The following is a 21,390-nucleotide window of genomic DNA, read 5'->3' on the forward strand; positions in this document are numbered from 1 at the left end:
TTGCTGATGCTCCTCCTGCATATTTGCTGCAATTCTTTCCAGCACTTCAGTCTGTAGCCACGACCAGAATTATTTTTCCAATTGAACCCTATCCCGATTTCGATAAACGTTACCACAATTTGATCCCCTGTAGCCATACCCACTTTAACCCAATAGCCAGTCCCTTGTGGTCATGGCCACTAGCCAGATGGTCACTGGCTATACCTCAGTCACCCAAGCTATATCACTATTTTGTGTACCTAAGTTTTAACACTTTAAAAAAAATGAAAAAACATTGCTGCAAATTTGTCCTTGTTTTAGTTTTTGAAAAGTGTTAAAATGTACGCACAAAAAATAGACATATAACTTACCATATCTTTACAAAATCTATTGTACCTATATTATTACAGTTTTCAAAAAATAAAACACAGACACATTTGCAAAACCATGCTTTTGGGTCCTTGCCAATGGTCCTTGCACAGGTTTGCTTCAAATTCGTCCATGTTTTATTTTTTTAAAAGTCTAAAAATATATGTATAAAAATGTGTCATATAACTTAGCCATGTCCATTCAGACTTTGCATGAACATTCAAGGTTGGATCTATAATCTATAATCATTCTGCTAACTTTTCTGCAGAATCGCCAAACAGTAACAAAGTTATAAACCATCTAAACAATGTTCAAACCCCCCTCTAATTTGCCCCCTCTTGACAAAATCCCACATTCACATGTGGGTCTAAAATCTTTTTGCAAACTTTTGTGCAGATTCGTCAAACAGCAGCAAAAGTATTAGCCTTTTAAGTATTTTCAGACCCCCCACCCCCTTGGCAAAACTGCACCAAACCTTGCAGATCCATACAGAGCCGGGTCTAAAACGATATTGCAAAAAATTCATGCAGTTCCATTCAGTGACGTCAAAGTTATAAGCCATCCAAAAATTTGTTTTCACTGACCCTATTAAGCAGAAATATGCATGGAAGCTCCCAAACATCTGGGATATTTGCAGACATGGGAGAAGGAAAAATAACTGATTTGTGGCTTTTTATGGCCACATCCCATACTCATCACACCTCACCTCCCTAGACAGTTTCTTTTGTTTGACAGGTGCAATGTTGTGTTTTTCAATAGCGTTCTGGACTGCAGTCTTTGAGGATCTCCTAGGGAAACCACTTAGAAACCAGCCTTAGGGACTGGTTGATGCTCAGTGAGTAGCTGTGCATTGATTGTAATCCGTTTTTGGCATGTTTCATGTGCTCCTGTAGAGCAGTTTGAGTGTTTTTTTTTTCAATTGTTTTTGGACCAATTTGTGATATTCTGGTAGGTTGTTTCTCTTGTCTTTCTGTGGTTTCTCACCCTGTTTTTCTGAGTTGGCCTGCATCTAGAGTTTGCATTATCTGGGGTGTAGTCTTTTTTTAGTCTCTGGCTTAATCCAAGTCCCCACCCTCCCCCCTTGCAATTGGTTTGAATAGTCAGGTGTGTCTCTGCCTTGCTCCTGGAAGCCATTTCCACTTGCCTTCTGGACTTTTTTCCATTTCTCTGCCGCACCTGTGTGACCTCTCCCCTGCCCCTTGTCCATGATTGGCTGTCTCCCTACAGGAGGCTGACTCTTAAGCACACCCCCTAGGGCGGCCCACTGCCCATGCAGCCTCTTCGGCTAAGGACCCCAAGGCAAAGGGCAGCTCCCAAATAAGAAGCTACAGGCTGTGTTTGCCTGTGTTTGCCTGAGAAGCCAGTAGTCAGCCATCAACCAGCAGTGACTGACAAGATAAGTGTGGTCTGGGTGGGGAGTACAGCAATCACTGTATTCCAAAAAGCCCTGCCTCTTTTATTAACTACCCAACATAAGCATACGAAAATCAGCCAAAACCCTGCAATAATTGCACCAATCACACACGCCAGTGGCATCTTCTGGGAAGACTACTAGGAATCCAAGCAAAGTTAATTGCCCTTCATATTTTAAAGTATAGGCCTTTCCCCCCGCTGTCTATATATCTCAAACTTACATGTGCATATATCTTCCATTCTGTGAACTAGGCCTTTCTCCCACTGTCCAGGAATCTCAGACTTAGGTATGTTTATATCTGCCATTCTGTGAAAATGAGGCCATTCTCCCACTGTCTAGGAATCTCAAACTTAGCTGTGTTTAAATCTGCCATTCTGTGAACACTAAGCCTTTCTCCCACTATCTAGGAATCTCAAAAGTAGGTGTGTTTATATCCGCGACTCTGTGAAAAAAAGGGCTTTTTCACACTATCTAGGAATCTCAAATTTAGCTGTGTTTATACCTGCCTTTTTTTGTGAAACCTAGGCCTTTCTCCAACTGACGAGGAGTCTCACCCTCAGAAGGGAACGAGTAGGAGTCATAAATTCTTGTAGAAACAGGAAGCCCAGGGAGTGACCTACAATCCATTGCCTAACCATTCCCAACTGGTGGGCGTAGGGAGAACATTTTGGACCTCTCATGCACACACACCACCAAGCTTACAGAGGAATGCCACAGTAGGCAGAGACCCCCCACTAGAAGTCGAGGGAGTGACCCATAACCTTCATAATCTAACCATCTCTAACCCTAGGGTGGGGAACACACCTCCGCAACCCATGTCCACATACCTCTAGACTTCTACAGAAGATAATTACCCCTCCACAACATACCAACGGAATAGGATACCCAACAATATCAAAGCACAGAGGATGGTCATAGATGTTGACTGTTAGGGAGAATTCTCAGAAATGTACTAATTCCCTTCTACCTTAGAGACCCCCAGCTCTGTTGCTGAACTCTTGGACTTTGAATTATGATCCTGGAGAGAGTTGGACCTTTTTCCCACTCTCTCGTGCATTTTTGTTTAAAATCTTTTGGTTTTGGAGTCTGACAAACTCCATAGGCATCATCTTTTTACATTGGGACACACAGCATCTTCAGTGGAGTGGCATGGGGAAGTCTTTCAGATTTCCAAAAGGTACCTTCTCTTGGTTAAACTGTTGTTTTCAAGAGCAGTGAAGTGAAATTGACTTTATTTACATTTTGTAACTTTCTAGACCCAGCGCACACTATTTTACAATAGGGTTATGGAGGGGTTACTTAGTATCCCCTTTGTCTAGTTTCTCATGTAACATTTTTATGTTACCCTTTCTACAATAAATGGCTGGTGGCAGTGGTTTACTTTTTACTACCATTGAGTTTTTCTACCGTGGGCTGCAATTGCAGCTGCAGTAAAGCACCCATGGGTGCCAATTTTGTCAAAATGGCCACAGTCTTCTTTTTTTGGGATTTCTTATTGGAAAGGCCCTTCTTGAGATCCACTCTGTGCGCTAAACTAGGTTTGGTCCCTTTGTTCATTTTGTCTTTGGCAGGATTCACTGGTGAAGCCTGACTCTGGCTCAGCGTGTCTGGCAGGGCAGGAAGTGATTGAGGTGCCTGAAACTCCCTGTGCTTATTCTCATTGGTTACAGGAATGCACCCAAAGGTGATTTGCTGGCTGGCTGTCCTCGGAGGACAGACACCCTGCTGTGTGATTTACAGCTAGGCTGCAAATGAATGGCAAAAATCAGCATGAATGGCAAGGTCTTTTGATTGAAAGGCAGAGCTTACCACTGGATGAAGGAATCCAAAGAAGAACTTGGAAAAACACCTGCTGCAACTCCTGGACCGTCGGTTTGCCCTGTGAAGCCCTGCTGCAGGGCTGAAGCTCCAAATTCGCTTCGACTAGAGAAGCCTTGCAAAGGACTACTTCTCCCCTAGGGTTGGTGGGACCAATCGACCCCAAGACAAACTAATCTGGAAATGCTCTCGGAGCTGGCTGTATTTCCATTGCTGCTGCAGAAACCGATTGCCAGGAGAGGAACACCAGAATCCAGTGTGTCGTCTTTAAGTTGGTCCAGAGCTCCAGGAAGATCCTCTGGACTCCCATAGAGCAAGACTGAGCCAAGCCTGGACCCCAGATGCAAGGAAAGTCCATAGGGTATCCGAGAACCGCAGTGGTGCTAGTTGCGAGATGCTGAAACTGCAAAGTGCCGCTGATATGAAGTTTGCCCATTGCTGCCGCCGACCTTCAATTCATAGTGCAGTAGTCCCCAGAGGTCCTCCCTCTTGTCCCCACGGCTGAGGCCCAGGAACAACAGGATCTGCAGAACTACAACAGTAACAGAAGACAGCTGGAACCATTTTCTTCAGACCTAAGGTATTGTAAAACTAAGGGGTACTTACCTCTTGTTTTGTAGTCTGGCTAGCTCTCAATTCAGACTTGTCTTGGTTGCTTTCACAGAGTTGCTTGCAGCTTTGCCGCTCACAAGCCTCCCAGTTTGTTACCCTACAGTGATTTCATTTTCTACATAGACTTTTTAAACTTTGTGGAAGACTTTTTACTTACCTTCAAGAAGTGCTTCAGCTCCCCTAGACTCTGCTCAATTGACATCGGCTGGTCTGGCTCCCTTAAAGACACTTTTATCCTCTGACTTTGTGCTTTTACTGTCCCTCAACAAAAGTCACATATTCTATAACTTGTGTAACTTGGAAAGGGTCAATTTACATTGCATCTGGGGTTCAAAAGTACTTACATGCTTAAGAATATTTTTGAACCATTGTTTTATTCCTTCATCTTTTCCTTTTGACACCAAACTCAGTATTGCTCTAAATGTGCCAGTGATATATCAATGTCCACAGTGTCCTAGTGACTTAAGTCACTTCAGGGTGTAGGAAGTGTCTGTGTGCTATCCCAAATGGGTATCTACTGATTTAAAGAAACTGAGAGTGTGCTTTTTGAAGTATATTTTTGTGTTACATATATTGCTCCCTTCTAAAGAAGGCTTGTTCAAACTGACTGTTAAATAAATAAACAATTGTTTTATCAAGAAACCTTGCATGTAAGTGTGTAGTTGGATACTTGTCACTGTGAATCTCTATTTCACAACACCACAGCTCACATTGACCCCTCTTGAGATAAGCCTGACTGCTGAGACACTCTTTCAACTTGTGTACTACATGTTTATACCAAAGGTTGGGTTAACTATTGCCAAAAGGACAAGGGTGGTGCAGTCTCCCACAGGTTACTACATACAGTCTTGCCTAACAGCGACCACAGAAACAAAAGCAGAGAGGTAGGAAAAAAAATCTGCTAACCCAATACTAAAACCTCATTTTTCCGCAAATTCTTCTCCTACAGAAATAAGACAATCACATCTCTGCACAGCAAACCACACGTACTTCACCACAATGCAACAGCATACAAACAACAAATAACCATGCACAACAGCACATGGGAATCGCTTTGACTCAAAAATCACACCTAAGGTCAGCAAATTGTGCAAACCGAACTGAAGCTGCCAATAGAACATCATATATCACTTTCTGCCCCCATAGCCTCCCTGTTTCACACCGTCCTGTTTCAGAACTGCCAGAGCACCAGGGATCCACTCCAGTGGTGATAGTGCACAGAACAAGTAACCTTTAACATGAACACGTTTTACTGCATTGTCCCTGGACTACGGGAGTTGTACATGAATCCAACCTGGCGTCCATTTCAAAAGTTTTGATGCATGTCACGCTGTTCACCATCCAATCAGCGGGTGTGTACGATGTCCACAAATAGCACGCTGACCCCTGATCGGCCCAGACGTGTCTGCGGACCCCGAGTTAGGAAATTAGTCCACAGACCGGACCCAGATATCACTAATTTTAGTTGACCTACTTTTTAGACTTTTTAAAATAGAATGACTAGACTGATGTACACCAAATTTACAAAAGCACTCATTTGGGACCAAGCAGCTGCACCTGATACAAATTTGGTGAACAACCATCCAGTGGTTTGGGCTGTAGGCACAAGCACATTTTTGTTTCCATTGCATCTGAGAATTTCCACACATTTTGGGACCCCCCTATAACTGCCCCCCCCGGATGAAACAGCACACCACTTCGCAACATCATTCTGAGGGGGCCATATACTTGCAAAGTTTGTTGAGGATTAATCCAGGGTGGGGAAAAGTTATAAGCCACACAAAAAGTGCTCTTTCTTTGAGTTAAGCAACATAACCATAACTGCAGGGCCACTACCAAAGGCCCTGTAATCTATTTTATATTGTTTTCGACCCCTATAGTTTTCAAATACTGTTGGGGAAATCGCCCTCTGCATGTGACCCTTGCATCCGATCCATGTACCCCGTTTTTCTCTCCTGAAAAAAACAGTCACATTGTTACATTTCAAGCTTGTTATGACCTTTGCACAGGGAAAGGATTAGATACACTTTCTAGTGCAAGCTTTCACCAGACATTTTAAATTGTGCATCTTGTGTCGAGCAATGCAATCTTCTTTGTTTATAGGAATACCTTTCCCCTTCGAGCTAAAATGCTGCAATGAAAAATGGTATCAGAACACAGACAGGAGCAATTTAAGTGCCTGATTGTTTTTTTGCCTCAGAACGTTCCATGATTTTTGTGCTCCACCGTTCTTTAGGAATTAACCAATTAGTTGGCTTGACCCAGACACACCCATTGCATCCTAAATCCAAACTTCAATTAACTCGCAAATTCATTGTTTTTTGTCATAAGGCACATGCGAGGGAGAACCCATTTTCGTACTCTAATCAAATAGTTCCCACAGTGACCACATTGACTCCCCAGCAGTATCCGTGTGCAGTGAAAGCACATCCCCAGTCAGACTAATCCGTAAAAAAAGAAAAAAGAAAAATTAAACTGCAAAAACTACATGTCCTATAATTCCCCCTCTTGATTAAAACCAAACCCCGTACTCAATATAGGAAGTGAAATTAGAGAGGAGGGAGGAGACATCCTGAGGCCATTTGACCCAAACCATGTTAACAAACCAACAAGAAAGTTACTCCCATAATCCTGCATTCTTAACAGAGGAAAACCCAGACTGGACTAGCAATTAGCACTGCAAGTTTGGAATCAGGAAAATAATGGACAAATACCGGGGTAAACCACAGAAGTGTTTCTCCACCACTAGTCTTGGGGAACGCACACCCTGTGCCAATTCAACATCCATAGTGGCAGCAGGAAATCAAATCCTTAATTCTACAGTTAATGGACACACAAACAATGCTCCACTTTAATCCCACACTAATAGTGAGGAGAAAAGAACTCCTGCTCACCTTACAATTGCCAGCACAAGGAGATACTCACCATTTGGAACTCCCTCCATTAAAAGCAAGGGCACATATACAGTGCAACAGGAGAAATGTTATTTTTTCAAAATTACCACCCCACATGTGTAATGCTCAGTAAATACTCTGACCTGTTTGAGTCACCAAAATGAAGTATAGAGAAGGGAAACTCTCCAGCCTGAAAAAGAGAACACACTGACAGCTTCTTCACAGCTAGCAACACACAGTCTAAAGTGAAATCCAAGAAGGTGACTTCCCCATTTAAAGACTTCCCCATGAACTTGGGACTGCAAAACACATTTTCTATGGAACATGCCTGAAGTGGTCATGGAACCCCTTTGGTGTAAAGCTAGCAAATACAGGCACTATATAAAGGCCTGCTCCCATAGCAAGAGTGGGACAAGAGTGGAAGGGAGTTTTGTTGTACAGAGACGGATAGTTGTGCTGATTAAGAGAAGGAGGAAGATTGTGGAGTAGAGAAGAAGATTGCTGTGGTGGCTGTAAAACCTGATGTTGAAGAGCAGATTGCAAGACCCAGAGAGGAGGCAGAGATTACTAGGTAGATTGTATTAGCTGAAGCTGTGTGGTGAATTTAAACTCCTGGAAAAAGAAAGGCTGATGGTAAGACCTGGATAGAAGAGACACATTGTAAAACCTGGAGACCTGAGGAAACTGAAAGACAGAGACAAGAAATACTGAAAAGGAGAATAAAGCACAGCCAAAAGGCAAGTAAAAAAGACCCGGATAGAGCTCTAGTCAAGAAAATTGCAGAGGTGCATGAAGGTTTTTGACAAGGGAAAGGCAGAGAAAGGCAAAGGCTCTAACCAGTGGGAAGGCAGGGCAGGAAATGGCAGAAGTCCTGAATTTATAAGAGAAAAAGGCCAGAGATGGCAGACAATGAAATGGTAGAGACTCTGTTCCAGGAGACAGAGAAGGTACTGAGAAGAAAGAGATGAAGCTAGTAAAACATCACCCTGGACTAACCCGGGAGAGAAGAACATGGTGTTCTTGTGAAGCATTGTGTGACATTATAACAACGCACTACCATCCTGACACATTAAATAAAAGGCATAAAGCTGAATATACACATTGCATACAATGCATAATTTGTTACAATTGTGGCAACATGCATAAACTCATTTACTCTATCATCACTTTAGATTCTGCTTTTCTATTTAGGGTTATGCACATGTGGCAGAGAACGTACTTGTATTTACATAGAATTATCTAACACAATTCATTATCTCTAGGGCTGCTTTGGCATACTCCCACAATTACAACACGCACATGTGCCTTATAACACTGTTATGACATATTCCCACACCTTTGAAATATCTATGTACCTCATAATTCTTTTGCTCCTCCACAATTACAAAATACACATCTGCCTAAGATCACTTTGGCATACTCCTATTCTTATGAAACTTATTCTGGCCGTAAACTGCTGTCACTTACTCCCACACTTAAATAGTTCATCTGTGCCTAATATTGCTTTGGCTCGCTTCCCTGCCTAAAGAAATTGACATGTGCCTACGACTGCTTTGACATACACACACCCCTAAAAAATGCACATCTGCCCAAATTGCTTTGACATAACCCCTGCTTTAAAAAAGAAAATCACATTTGCAAAAGACTTGCAATCTCTTCTCCCTACAAAATTAATGAGTGCTAATAATGTTTTGATGTTCCCCTTGCCTATAGAACTCATGTGTGCAACACACCTTTCATGCTTTGCTCCTTCCTCCAAAAAGAATGCAGGGTATTCACTGCTTCATCCTTCTGCTGGTTTGCCGTGCTGCCCGTCCCCCACCCACAAATGATGTGCCCCCATATTCTTCCAAAGTGCTATCCTATTTTCCTCACTCTATGTAGACTCCATTACCGATGTAATACCACTCTAACCTAAACTAAAACTAATACTAATTAACCAGAGTTCTTAGGTGAGCAAATTCCCTTCCCTTAATATCCAGCAGCAAAGTTCCATAGCACTGCTCCTGCCTCTTCCAATGTGACCAAAGAGCATCCTGGCTAGTTTCCCTTTATTGTTTTTGTGCTCTTTGGTGGCACAAACACCTAAATATCGCTGACACCATTGCTACAGCAAGGAGAGGGAGTAAAAGAGGTGCCAGAAAGCCCATTTCATGGTTGGCATGACAGCTGGAAATGTTGTGACGTAATCGGCTGACACATTAAATGTTATTTATTGTTCCATTATTGTAATCCAATGGTGCTTGTTCAACTAATTTTCTCCCAATTAGTAGTAATATGTCATGGTCCACAAGGCCTTCTGGGGCCTGGGGCCTCAATACCTTCAACTCTCTCTCCCTTAATATCTTGAGGCTAAATCCATCCATGTACTATGAAACTGCTGTGATTGCAAAGGCCTGGCCATGCCCAGGAGAAATCATTGTGCATTAGCAAACCCATGTCTAGTTCCTGAATGACAGGCTCAGTCATCTTAGCTTGGAAAGAAATCAACCAGGGGCTTTGTTTTCAGTTTCCACAGGAAACACATCTATTTGCTTTGCAAAAGTATCTAAAAATCAGCTGTTCCGAGAAAGACTCTAAATAGCTGAACCATGCCTGTTTAAATGTATCCATGCTGCAGAACAACTCCAAATTTAGAAGAAAGAAATGTTAGCAGTATTTAAACACATGTGGTAAAATGGGCTTTTCTGACTGAAGAAAAATTGCCTATTTCAAAGTAAATTGTTCAGTGAAGGCTTGCTTACTTAGCAATGTAAAGGGATTATGTGGCTGGTGATAATACATGCTTAGGCTATTTTTATTCCACAGGATTGTTAAATCAAGACTCAGAAATCAGGAAATAAAGACTTTTAAATAAACTGAGCTGAGTTGGCAAGCTCTAAATGGGAGTTCACAAGCACATCAGACATTCGTCTGTACTCCATGCTGGTACAATAGCAGTCTTGGGACACTCACCTGTCAAGTGTGAGGGCAATAAAACCTTCAATTAAGAGAGAGGCCCCCCATCCTGCTTGGAAGAAACTGTGAGTTGGTGTTAGCTGCGAAGAATAAAATGACAGACAATGACACCCATTTGTCTTAAGACTATTTTATAAATAACTTTAAAAAGACGTATATCTCAGCTGTCAAAACTGGTAAAAAAGTGGAATTTTCACAGCGTAAAAGTGGAATTGTGGGCTGTGTTTGAAAACTTGGTAGAATGTCATGACACACTCTGGACAGAAATGGTGATTATATGTTGTATTGCCAGAAAATCATCCATGTTAAATGTGAAATATTGTACATACATCCCTGGGGACAATTTGCATCTGTGTATAAAATTGTGGCGTTTTGGCCAAATCTCTAATGTGTAAAATTACCAAAATGTGTCAGAAAGGTGAAACAAAGTCGCAGAGACTGGAGGTTTGGACTAATCTGTGCTGCACAAACTATGTAATCTGTGTATCTGACTTACTAAGAGGTTGCAACTGCAGAAGTATGTGTTTTTGGCAAAATTGGATTTTCAGTAAAGTAAATGTGGGAGTTTCTAGATACAGTAAAAATAACCTCATAAACATGACATCACTTTTCTGATATCCAACCAATTGTGAGCAAGGCAGAGACTATGCCCTTGCCCAAACCTATTGTTAGAGGCGGGCGTAGTGAATCCTGCCCTGTCATATACTGCAATGATGTCTCTGGCATTATAAATAAGGGCCCCTGACTAGGCTGAAGACTGATTTCCTGACTCTTCCTGAATTTCTGCATGGCGTCCGGTTCCTGTTTCCTTCATCCTGTTTTGATCCTGATTCCAGATTGTTTTTGCAAAGCCAAGGCCTAGGCATTGCTGACTTCATTCCCAGCAAAGCCTCAATCTGAAACCTCCATTCTAAAATCCCATTACCCAAATTGTGGGAAGCTTCCTAAACCAGCTTGGCTTGCTGCTACTACATGTATGCCTGCTGCCAACCTGCCATCCCGCTGATGCCCTATCTAATCCAGTAACCAGAAGTGCTACCCGGTATCCAGTCCATGCCCGCTGAGTTTGTCTGGCTGTCCTGTGTTAGACCAGATCCGGTTGGTGATCCAGAGCACTGACTGTCCAAAATCCAAATTAAAAGTGGACTGTGAGTATCAATAGGAACCCCAGAACTATATCATAACTTGCCTTGCCTTGTCCTATCCCAATCTCTAAACCATCCTATCCTTACCTTAATAACTTGTAACATTGTCAGAATACTTATTACAACCCTGTCATTGATTTATCTTGCTAAACGCCATTTCTGTAGTCATTTTTATCTTGTCTTGTAAATCCTAAACTATCAATCCTATTTTGAGTGATCAGACTGGTTCCGCCAGGGCGGGTGCTGGGGAACTATGGTTGAACTCATGAATCAACGCTGGAGCTTACTGTGTCCCTCTTTGGTATTATAGCCTGAATGCTCTAGTATAGAGTAAAACTATTCTTATCCAAATTGATTTTCTTTTCTGTTTTCACTACCCGATTTTTCTAAAAACACACCTCATACTACCTTGTATATCTCCCTCAGTTTAATAGCTAGAGACTCCATTTCACTTCCTGATTGTAACTAAGATCTAAAGCTATTTCACCCGTTTTTAGCAGAAACAGTTTTGTTAATTTCAGGCAGGAATGAGCATTTTTGCAAAGTTTTACATGTTATTTTTACTATCAATTGTTTTAAACCTTCCATTCATTTTCGAATTGTATGCTTTTGCTCAATCTATTGCTTATGATTTCTTGTAACTTTCCAGTGTTGCTCCCATAGAGGATTGTACTTATTTAAGGATTTTTGCACACATTCATTGTTTTATTCAGCCATTTTCCAGTGTCATTTTAACATTGAAGGGTTTCAAATATGTTTTTCTGTCTTGTTTGGGGAGGGAAGGTTGGAGTCAAATTTAGTTTCCTATTCCTCATTCCTGATGACCTGTTGCTTCCTTATATCTATTTAGAATTGATTATTTTTGGGTTGAGGAATATTGCAGGGGGAAATCCTAACATGAGTGCTATCGTTCTAAAAAATCAAAAGTGTCTCTATTCTCTGGTGTTGTCTATCTGTGTTGCTAAAGGTTTAATTTAAGTGCATTGGCTACATCCCTATTGTTATTGTCACCACATTGGTTATTGCTGCCCCATATATTAAAAAGCGTGTGATTATTTTGAATCTTAAATAAATAAATATTACCTTTACCAACCAGCCTGGTTCCTGGTCCATCGTGATCTGGGGTATTTGAAAAAGGGGTGTGATATGAGTGGTGTATCTCTCAAATATTGAATATATAACATAATAAGCATTTCAGTTGTGCGCTGCATACTAGGCTGAGACCAGGGTGTATCACCTGATTGAAATACCTAACAGTCCGCCCCTTGTTCCCCTCCCATGCCTCGTCGTACCTTGAAACACTTGTTTATAGGCGCGTTATAAATGCCATAGCATATCATATCATGTCACATGCCTGATTCACTTTCAAATCTGGGGCTGTGGAGTGATTTTACTTTTAGTTTTGCATTCAATAAGGTTGTGATGGCTTGCTAATGATGTTTGGCACACCAGTTTCCTGCTCCCTGATTTAACTTTTGTTCGAATCACGACATTGGGGAAGCCTGTTGCATGCTATCCAGTACCACTGTATGCACCCATTCATAGACCTGCTTCAGTCTACAAAACAAAAGTCAGTCCATCCACCTGTTTTACAAATTAATGTGTTTCAAGACTTGTACTGCTTGTGGTACGAATCTAGACTTCCATGTCAATCCTGGAGTCCCCTTCAAGATCTGATGTAATTTCCATGCCCATGATCGAGTTCAACCCCGAGTAGGGAATGAAGATTGAACTGAATGTGAAAACACACCCATCACCATGAAGGAAGACTACATAGCAGATTATATGTTTGAAGACCTAATGATCAGTATTGTTATTAGTGTTTTGTGTTGGACTATCAGAATAAGTGGAAAGTGTTGCCTGCACTCCTTGCCTGCGATAACACTTTGCCTGATCTTCCACTATCCTTTCATTCACCTGTACCTCCCGTCTAGCTACATGAAGACTTCAAATCTGTTGGCAAAGACTGCATGAGTGTGCTATCCGAAGTACAACACCACATTCTGCTTACTGAAATCCCTGTATCAGCTGAAATAATGCCATCCAAACAGCAGATTTTAGTGGAAGCAAAATTACATGCACTTCCTGAAATCCATGAAGACAGCACCAGTTTAATACAGCCATCTAAAATAAACCTGTTGCTTTGCATTTGGAGTCTCCATCACAACAGCAATATCCTAAGACCAACCCGAGTCCGATGTTTGCTTTGTCTGTGCCAGCATCTACAAAAGTATTCACTGAAAAACCACAGTCTACATTTTTTTTTCCAGTGCACCTGCACTTTTGATGTATTGTGAGCTGATTGAATTTTCCAGTCCACTCAATCATCCCCCAGCATTTCTTGATCAAAGTACTAAATTGAAAGATTATAAAACTTTTCCCTGTTCATTGTTTGACTTGGGTACTTAACCCCTACTTTGGCTACTGAAGCAAGAACAATTTCATAGACTGTGATATCTTTTTAGACATCTGACGGTGCCCATTGAGGGGTGATACAGTTAGGAATATAATTGCATACTATACAGTAACACTGTATGGACCCATTCATAGACTTTGTTCATAGCTTAACTTCCATGTTAAAACCCGCAAACGGCCAGGACATTTGCCTGTTTTACTGCTGGAGCTTCGGACCAAACTACTTTCATGTTCCATTCTGGATTTTGGGTTAAACCAGCTTATGCATTTTGGTAGTTGTATGTTGTCCAAGAGGCAAAGGGCTGGGGGAGACATACTAAATACATTCACTTTCAACAAGCTGCTATATGCTGGAGAGACCCTGATTGCATTCACATGTTGCAAGCTCCTGCAGACTAGGCTACCAACTGAGGGAGAGGCCTTAATTGTAATCCATTGCTGCAAGCTACTGTAGCCTGAGCTGGGCTTAATTGGACAGACCTTCCTAAAGCTGCCATCAGCTCCACCCTGTAAGAGGGCTTCATATGCTCACTACAGGACCAAGTGTCCTATCAATTGCCTTTACCTGAAATTCATACTTTATGTGGTTTCTGAACCTTTCCATGCTATCTCGATTTTGGCTACTGAATCACACCTGCTGAAGCTGCTTTTCACCTTGCATCCTGGTTGCTGTTAAAGCTAATCCTTTTTCTGAAGGTATTGTTGATGCCTTTCTGACTTTGTTCAAAACCTTGTTTTCTGTGAGCCCCCCACAACTAGCCCACATATACTCACCTTGTTTCCGGCTAATCTGCCCCCCAGTCACTTTGTCACTTTGCAATCTAAGTTTCATGGTTTATTTACTCGACTACTCTGCATAGTTTAAGTACCCGCTCTTTCGCTTAGTTTTCTGAACTGCATATTTGCTATGTTTGCAGTGATATCTTGTCTTGATGTGACTAGTGCACTGAGTTCATGAATCACATATTCTCTGAATTGGCAGCAGCCTCCTGTCTATGACTATTGCACACAGTTTGCTGAACCATGTATACACTAAGTTGGAAGTGACTGACTGTCTTTCCTATGACTAATGCTTTTCTTCATGATATTCCAAGAATCCTAGTTTTCCAAGGTTAAGTGTGCAACTTTCATGGCCTAAGTCCATGATACCTGCTCTGATTCTTGGTCCATGAATTCCTCTTTGCCAGTAGTCATATGTGCCTTCTAAGTAGTGCTTGTATAGCTTTCGTCTACAGCCTCTGTCTACAGTTTCTGTTCTTCACTTCTTTTCTCTGCCTTGCCTGTACTTGGTTTTTTTATCGACTCTGCTGTTCCGTCTTGATTAGAAATTGGTCCACTGTTGTGTCGCAGCTCTGTCTCTGTATACATTGTTGTGCTCTACCACCTTGAAGCATCTCATGCCCTAGATGGAATTACCAATAATGATCTTGGAATTAAATAACCGGACAGACTCAAAGAATATGGCAAAGTACTATTTTATTGTCATCTCGAATAAAGTAGGGCAATCTGGCGAACAACAAACTGTAGTCCATGCACTCACACTTCAATTTTGATTACACACAGGCTTTATACCTCAATGTACATCATCTATGATGTCATCCTATGTGGCAAACTGTAAAACATATTGAATGGAGGGATTGGTTAAGGGAAATATGTACCTATACATGATATACATATAAGTAATATCACTGGATGCCCCTTATCTACTGGGTATGCCTTGAACCACCTTTGAATACATATAATATGGATTATAGCAGAATAACAGTAGTGGGTTGGCCTGTGAAACATTGTATAGCATGTTGCTACATAGACCCTCTGAATGGTTGGCATTCACTCCCAACCTTGGACTTTCAGCTTGTTAGCAGCACATAAGCAAAACAAAACAAGTGCAGAAAGCAACATCAGACTAATACCCATTCGCCCAATTAGTCCATCATCTCTCATTGGTCAGACCTCTAGCCAAGGCTGCTTTTTTATAGTTGACCTTGCAGCCTGTCCTCTGTTCTGGGACTTTTAAGGTAGTGCAGGTACATGATTATCCTAATCTGGAGCTTAATGAATAGCCCTTGTTTTCAACTTCTGAGTCACTTGTGAGGAGACCAAAATGTTGTCAATTTCATCTTTTTATTTACTGCTATTTCATTGAATTAAGCTGGGTGTCATTACTCCTCTTGGCCTCTGGAGACTTGCTCACTCCACCTTGCATATGCTTTTTGCCTCTTTGATTTAATTGTCCAATACTGGGCGCTTGCAGATATTTTCTTCTTTGCTTAATCTAAGAGAAATATGTCTTGCGTACATGGCCTATCCTCTTGTCTCCCTTTGTGCCTTGCAATTATTCATTGAAGTGGCATCCTTGATCCCAGTCAAATAGACTCCTGTGTTCCTCACACAAAGCTGTTTTTCTAACATCTTCTGATTCTGCAGCCCTGGTCTGTCTCTGATGTAGCATGATTCATTTCAACACAAGTCGTCAGTCCATCTTTTTCTCATGACTGCCTTATCCATGTTATGTTTTCTTCTGCAGCAAGCATCTATAGGTCTCAGTTACCTTGCATTTCTACATATATACATTTACTTCATCTCTTCTCACATATTTCTTTGATGCACATGCTTTCTTCATATTCGATTACATGTTTCTCTCATCACTCCAGTTATATCTTTATTCTTTAAGTATTTGCATATTGTTTCAGAACGTCTTTGTGTCTTTCTTTCATGACTTCATTCTGCCCTTATCCGATTTTACTTATAGCTCATTGCTGTCCAGTGGTGTGAGCAGACATCATTATACTCTTTCAGTGTGGGGGCAAATTATATATGTTTGTCTGAGTGCATATCATCTCTCATACACTCGATGCAGTAGTGGGATGATACCTGGTGTCCCAACAGGGGCTTTTTTCCTACTGTTCCAATATGATGGGGGTGAGGCAGCAGGAGCTAGGGATGACATGTCCACCTGCTCATCTACAATGTGACCACTGGGTCTTTCTCCATTAATATCAGGTAAGGGAAAGACTTCTGCTGCCATAGTCTAGTCTGTTGGAGTCTCACCTGTCTCAGTATATGATCTCCAGTTTACCCTTTAATCATCTCCTTAGCATGGCCTACCCACAAAATCACTGCATAATTGTTGTTAAGAGTATACTGCTGGTGCCAATCACAAGGGCTTTCCCTAATTTCCCTGGAGGCCCATTTTTTATATTCCAGTACACCCTTTATTCTGACAAATCCATGTTACCCAGTATATTTGCTTGCCTTAAGTCACCCCCAAACTACAGTGTGTACTCCAACATATTGTCCTACATGCTCTTGATAATAGGAAACTCGAGAGGCCATCCTACTCTGTTTATTTCCCAGTTTATACTAGCCTGCTCGTCTTTGTGCCATGCAGACTGGGTTTCGGGCACAGAGTCATTCACTGCAGCAGCATGCGTGAGATCCTATGGCCGTTTTGCCATACCAGCAGCCCTTTCTTTACCATGGATCTGTCTCTTGTACTCACCCTGCCTGAAAGTAACTGCTCACATGTGCCACCAGTTGCTGGTTTCAGCTCGTCTGTCTGGACCGGTAGTTTTCTGGAACTTTTGTTCATCTACCCGTCCGTGAGCGAAAGCTTTTGGCTTCCCATACATTTCTTGTTTAACTAGTCTATGAACATTTCTCAGCCCAATTTCCAGGCCCTAGTGCACTGATGCCATATATATTCTCTAGCCATTAGATTGTGTAGGTTACAAGTTAAGTCCTACTTGCAGTTAGCTTCACCTTCACAAGTTAGAAATCCCTTGGGTCTGGATGACTCGGCCTTCTCATGCTCTCAAGACCAATAGGACACCATTGAACGGAGTAATATTAATGCCTGCTATCACAGCACTTGGACATTGGAGGAATCCGGCATGAAGCAGTATTGCAGCAGTTAATACATTTTTTTGTAATTTCTCGTATTTGACTAGACCAGGGTTGTCTAACGCCAGGACCCGAGGGAGAGCCAGGATCCTGATGGGTTTTCATCAAGATTCATGAGGAAAAATGTGGATCCATTTTGAATCATTGCATTGAAATTTATCTCATGAAAATTAATGAGGAGTAGCTTGAAAACCTGACACGGATCTGTCTCTCGAGGCCTGGAGTTGGACAACCCGGGACTAGACAGATTTCAGTATGCCCATCCTTTCAAAGCTGAAATACACTTGCTCCAAAAAGAAGCAGCGTAGCTTTACACACGTCTGCGTGCTCTACGAAAATAGCAGCTGCAATTTCAGCATACAGGTTGGGGGCTACCACCTATGAAGAAGAAATAAGGTCTGATTAAAAAGCTATATTGAAAGAATTTCTGTTTGGAGGAAGAGGCGCATCCGCCATTATATTTTTTTGAGTTATTCGAAATAAAATATGTCCTTTAGTAACGTCACCCATTTTAAGATTTGTGTTGGGGACCGAATGAATGGCTGGGAATGTCCCATAAGGAGGTTAGTGTTTTGCTCTGAAGCCTATCTTCTCAGATCTCCACTAAATTCTGATGTGTGAGCTCTGTACAGTCACACACCGGAAGCTTAACACGTGCTGTAACTTTTAGCTTTTAACTTCAAAAATGTTTGTTTGTTTTGGATACGATTTGCCTCCTGTTTTGGCTATTTCTTTTGTAATACGATTAATTGAAAGACGAAGCCTCCAAACATTTCACTAAACTATTTAAATGTCTTCAGAAAAAGAAATAAAGAAACAGACTCGTATCTCTATGTCAAGTGCAGTTGTTACATTGACTAAACAAGCTATGCAATTAAGAACAGCAATACTATGCATGTCACTTTATTCAGTAGCACTTTCTCATCGGGCTCCACCCACATCTACACTCTGTAAGTATTATAATAGCTGCCATGATAGATTGCAGTTAACGCTTTGAAGCTCCGTTGAGGTTTGTAGCAAGGTTTAAATACATTAAAAAAAAATACATACTTTGCGTCACTACAATGTGATACATTGGAGATACAATTTAACTATGTGTTCAGACACGCGTGAGGAAAGTTGACTGCCTACCACAAAGGTTATTTGAACTCTGTGTTGCCTGCATAGTAGCTTTGTATGAAGCTAAGATGTTTTGGCAAAGCAATGCAACCCTTCTAGGAAAAGACAGACATGCAAAGGATATTATTGATATAATATATACTGCACATGGCGCATATGACTATAGAGAAATCTGAGGAGATTAAACATCTGCATATTTTGAAAAAGGTTCTCGCACGAAGCACGGAATGGCACTAGTTTTGCCACTAGTTTTGGCGTGTGTGTAGACATTGGAAACCTGTTTGCCAGACATTGCTTTAATGGCAGTAACTGGCCATTAATGGTAGCAGCTTGACAATGCTGCAGGTACATGGGCATATGATAGTAGTGCCTGGCAAATGCCTATCTAATACCTATACACAAGCCCAAACTGTTGGCTTTGCCAGTGCTTGTCGTTTTTATTAGTGTTGAGAAATATACAATCCCAATGCCCCGTTAAAAAATAAAAAGTGGACGGTGGAGCACCCCTAAGCATCTGCTGCTCCCTGGACTGCATATACCCTCCCTCCTGGACACACTCCTATTGGTTGTGACTTCCAAGCAGTAGATGTCACTTGCAGAGGTGGCTTGTTTTCAGGAATCCGGTTTCAAGAAGCCCAAAGAAAGCCTATTTATGTGCTGACAAGTCCTTAAAACAATAATGATGATAAAGCATAGCAAGTGATTTAAACCCTATGTTGCTAACTCATCTTCCTTTGCATTCACATGGATGCTAGATCCACCCAGGTAGAGTAGAGGCTGGGGGTCTACGGTGAGAAATGCCAGGGAAATGCTTTACCAATAGTAGTGGTTTGTTATACACAAATCGTCATTCCAATGCTTAACTAGGCAGTGCCGGATTATCTCTTAGGCCAAGTAGGCACCAGCCTATGGGACCAACTTCTTTTAGGATCCATGCGACAAGCGATCAAAATAAAGCAGTGCAGACAATTTAAAAAGTATTAGGCGATAATTTGCAAGAAGGGGGAGGGGCTCCCTTTTGACTGCCTAGTGCCCTCCGCAGTGTTTAATCCGGCACTGTAACTACATCTGCATGGTACCGGTACTTCAGGGCCATAAAAAAAACGGATCTAGCAAGTAACTCAATTTAAAGAAAATGTATCTATGTTTGTTCTTCTTGTTCTTAAATATTGAAACTGAGTACTAACGAAAGACAACCCACTGTCATCGGTGTCAGGATCAGCCGGCTACACAACACTGTCGTTATAGTAGGCAATACACTGCAGGCCAGAACCCTGCAGTCTCTTGTTATGAATGCTTAATTTTCCCTGCACGATACCAACAGTAAATAAAATAGTCTTTACTTCCAGCATGCCTTTGACCTAACATTGGCTGAATTTGCGAAGCTTACATTGGATTAAGCTATGGCTGAACCCATGAAACGCCCTGTGTAGCCTTACTCGAAATGATGCTGCATGTACGTAAACACATCTGGAAAGCCACACGTATGGCTCCATTCACGAAAGACTGTGATTATGATCATTTGTCACTATTTTTAGACTCCAAACCGCAATCATGCTTTTCACTCTGTATACAATGGTCTCAGGTATTATACACATGTAAAGATATGAAATATCAGCCTCTGATCTCCCAGCGTGACACACAAACACATGGCTTATGCCAATAGAATAGAAGGAAACGAGCCGACTGGATGGCCAGTGTCAATACAAAGAATTCAAGAGAGGCAAAACAAACAGCAGAAGAAACAAACCAAATAGGACAATGGTTTTAGGGTTCATCTTATTGTAAATACGGCTATATTATAGAATCCTTGCTTTGGAGCAAGTGCATTTAACATTAAAGCAAACATTACCCTAGAGCAAAAAACATGATCTTTGAATACACAGCCATTGTATGACCCAGTCCTGGCACAATGGTGGAATCTGTCATTGCAAAAATCCATTGAGGGAATACATTCTTTGAACCAGGGGATTTTTTCCTTCGAGCTAATGGCACTTGCACCGATGAAAACTTTCTGCAAAATGGCCCATGCTGCCTGGGCGTTGTATACATGGTTTCTAAAGCAAAAGGACAAGAAAACAAAACCAGTGTGCACATCGAGAACCAATATTATGGCCACTACTCAATATCAAGCACGCTATGGTAAACTTTAAAAGGAGAAACATGTTCTGCCTCACCATAAAATGGTGCTCTACATTATTGAGAGAACTAAAGAGGGCCACATGGCTACCAAATAAATTCGGTTTAGCACATTAATGCTAACTTGTTATTATTCCTGACTGATACACGATCGGCCATTTTTGTGCATGACTACTTGAAATATCCTTGCTTGCCATCCATTTTATGACCTCTGGACCTCTGATTCCCATTCCTGCGGTTATTTGATTAGGAATAAATTAAGCAAATCCAGCTTGCTTCATGAACAGATATTCTATACTCTGCCTTACCCAGCAGTCAGGATTACGCATCACTACCATTTGCTTACCTCCGCTCAGCAGGTAGCGGATACTGGCATTAGGCCATTTTCCATAGCATTCAAGATGTTTTATTCTACCCTGCCAAATGTATTTCACTTTACCACAAGAACACTGTTGATGTAACCGTATGATTCATAGTACACTTCCAGAAACCAAGCGGCCAACCAGCCACTTTATCAAGAGGTAGGGGGATCTAATGTCTTAAATATTCCATGCTGCAAATTACTTTGATGAGATTACCACTGTGCCTGGTGGTACTTTCGGTGGTATTGCAATTGGGGCTTATG

This window comes from Ambystoma mexicanum, chromosome 12 (genome assembly GCF_040938575.1).
Source record: "Ambystoma mexicanum isolate Mex_15411 chromosome 12, UKY_AmexF1_1, whole genome shotgun sequence".
Classification (NCBI taxonomy): Eukaryota; Metazoa; Chordata; class Amphibia; order Caudata; family Ambystomatidae; genus Ambystoma; species Ambystoma mexicanum.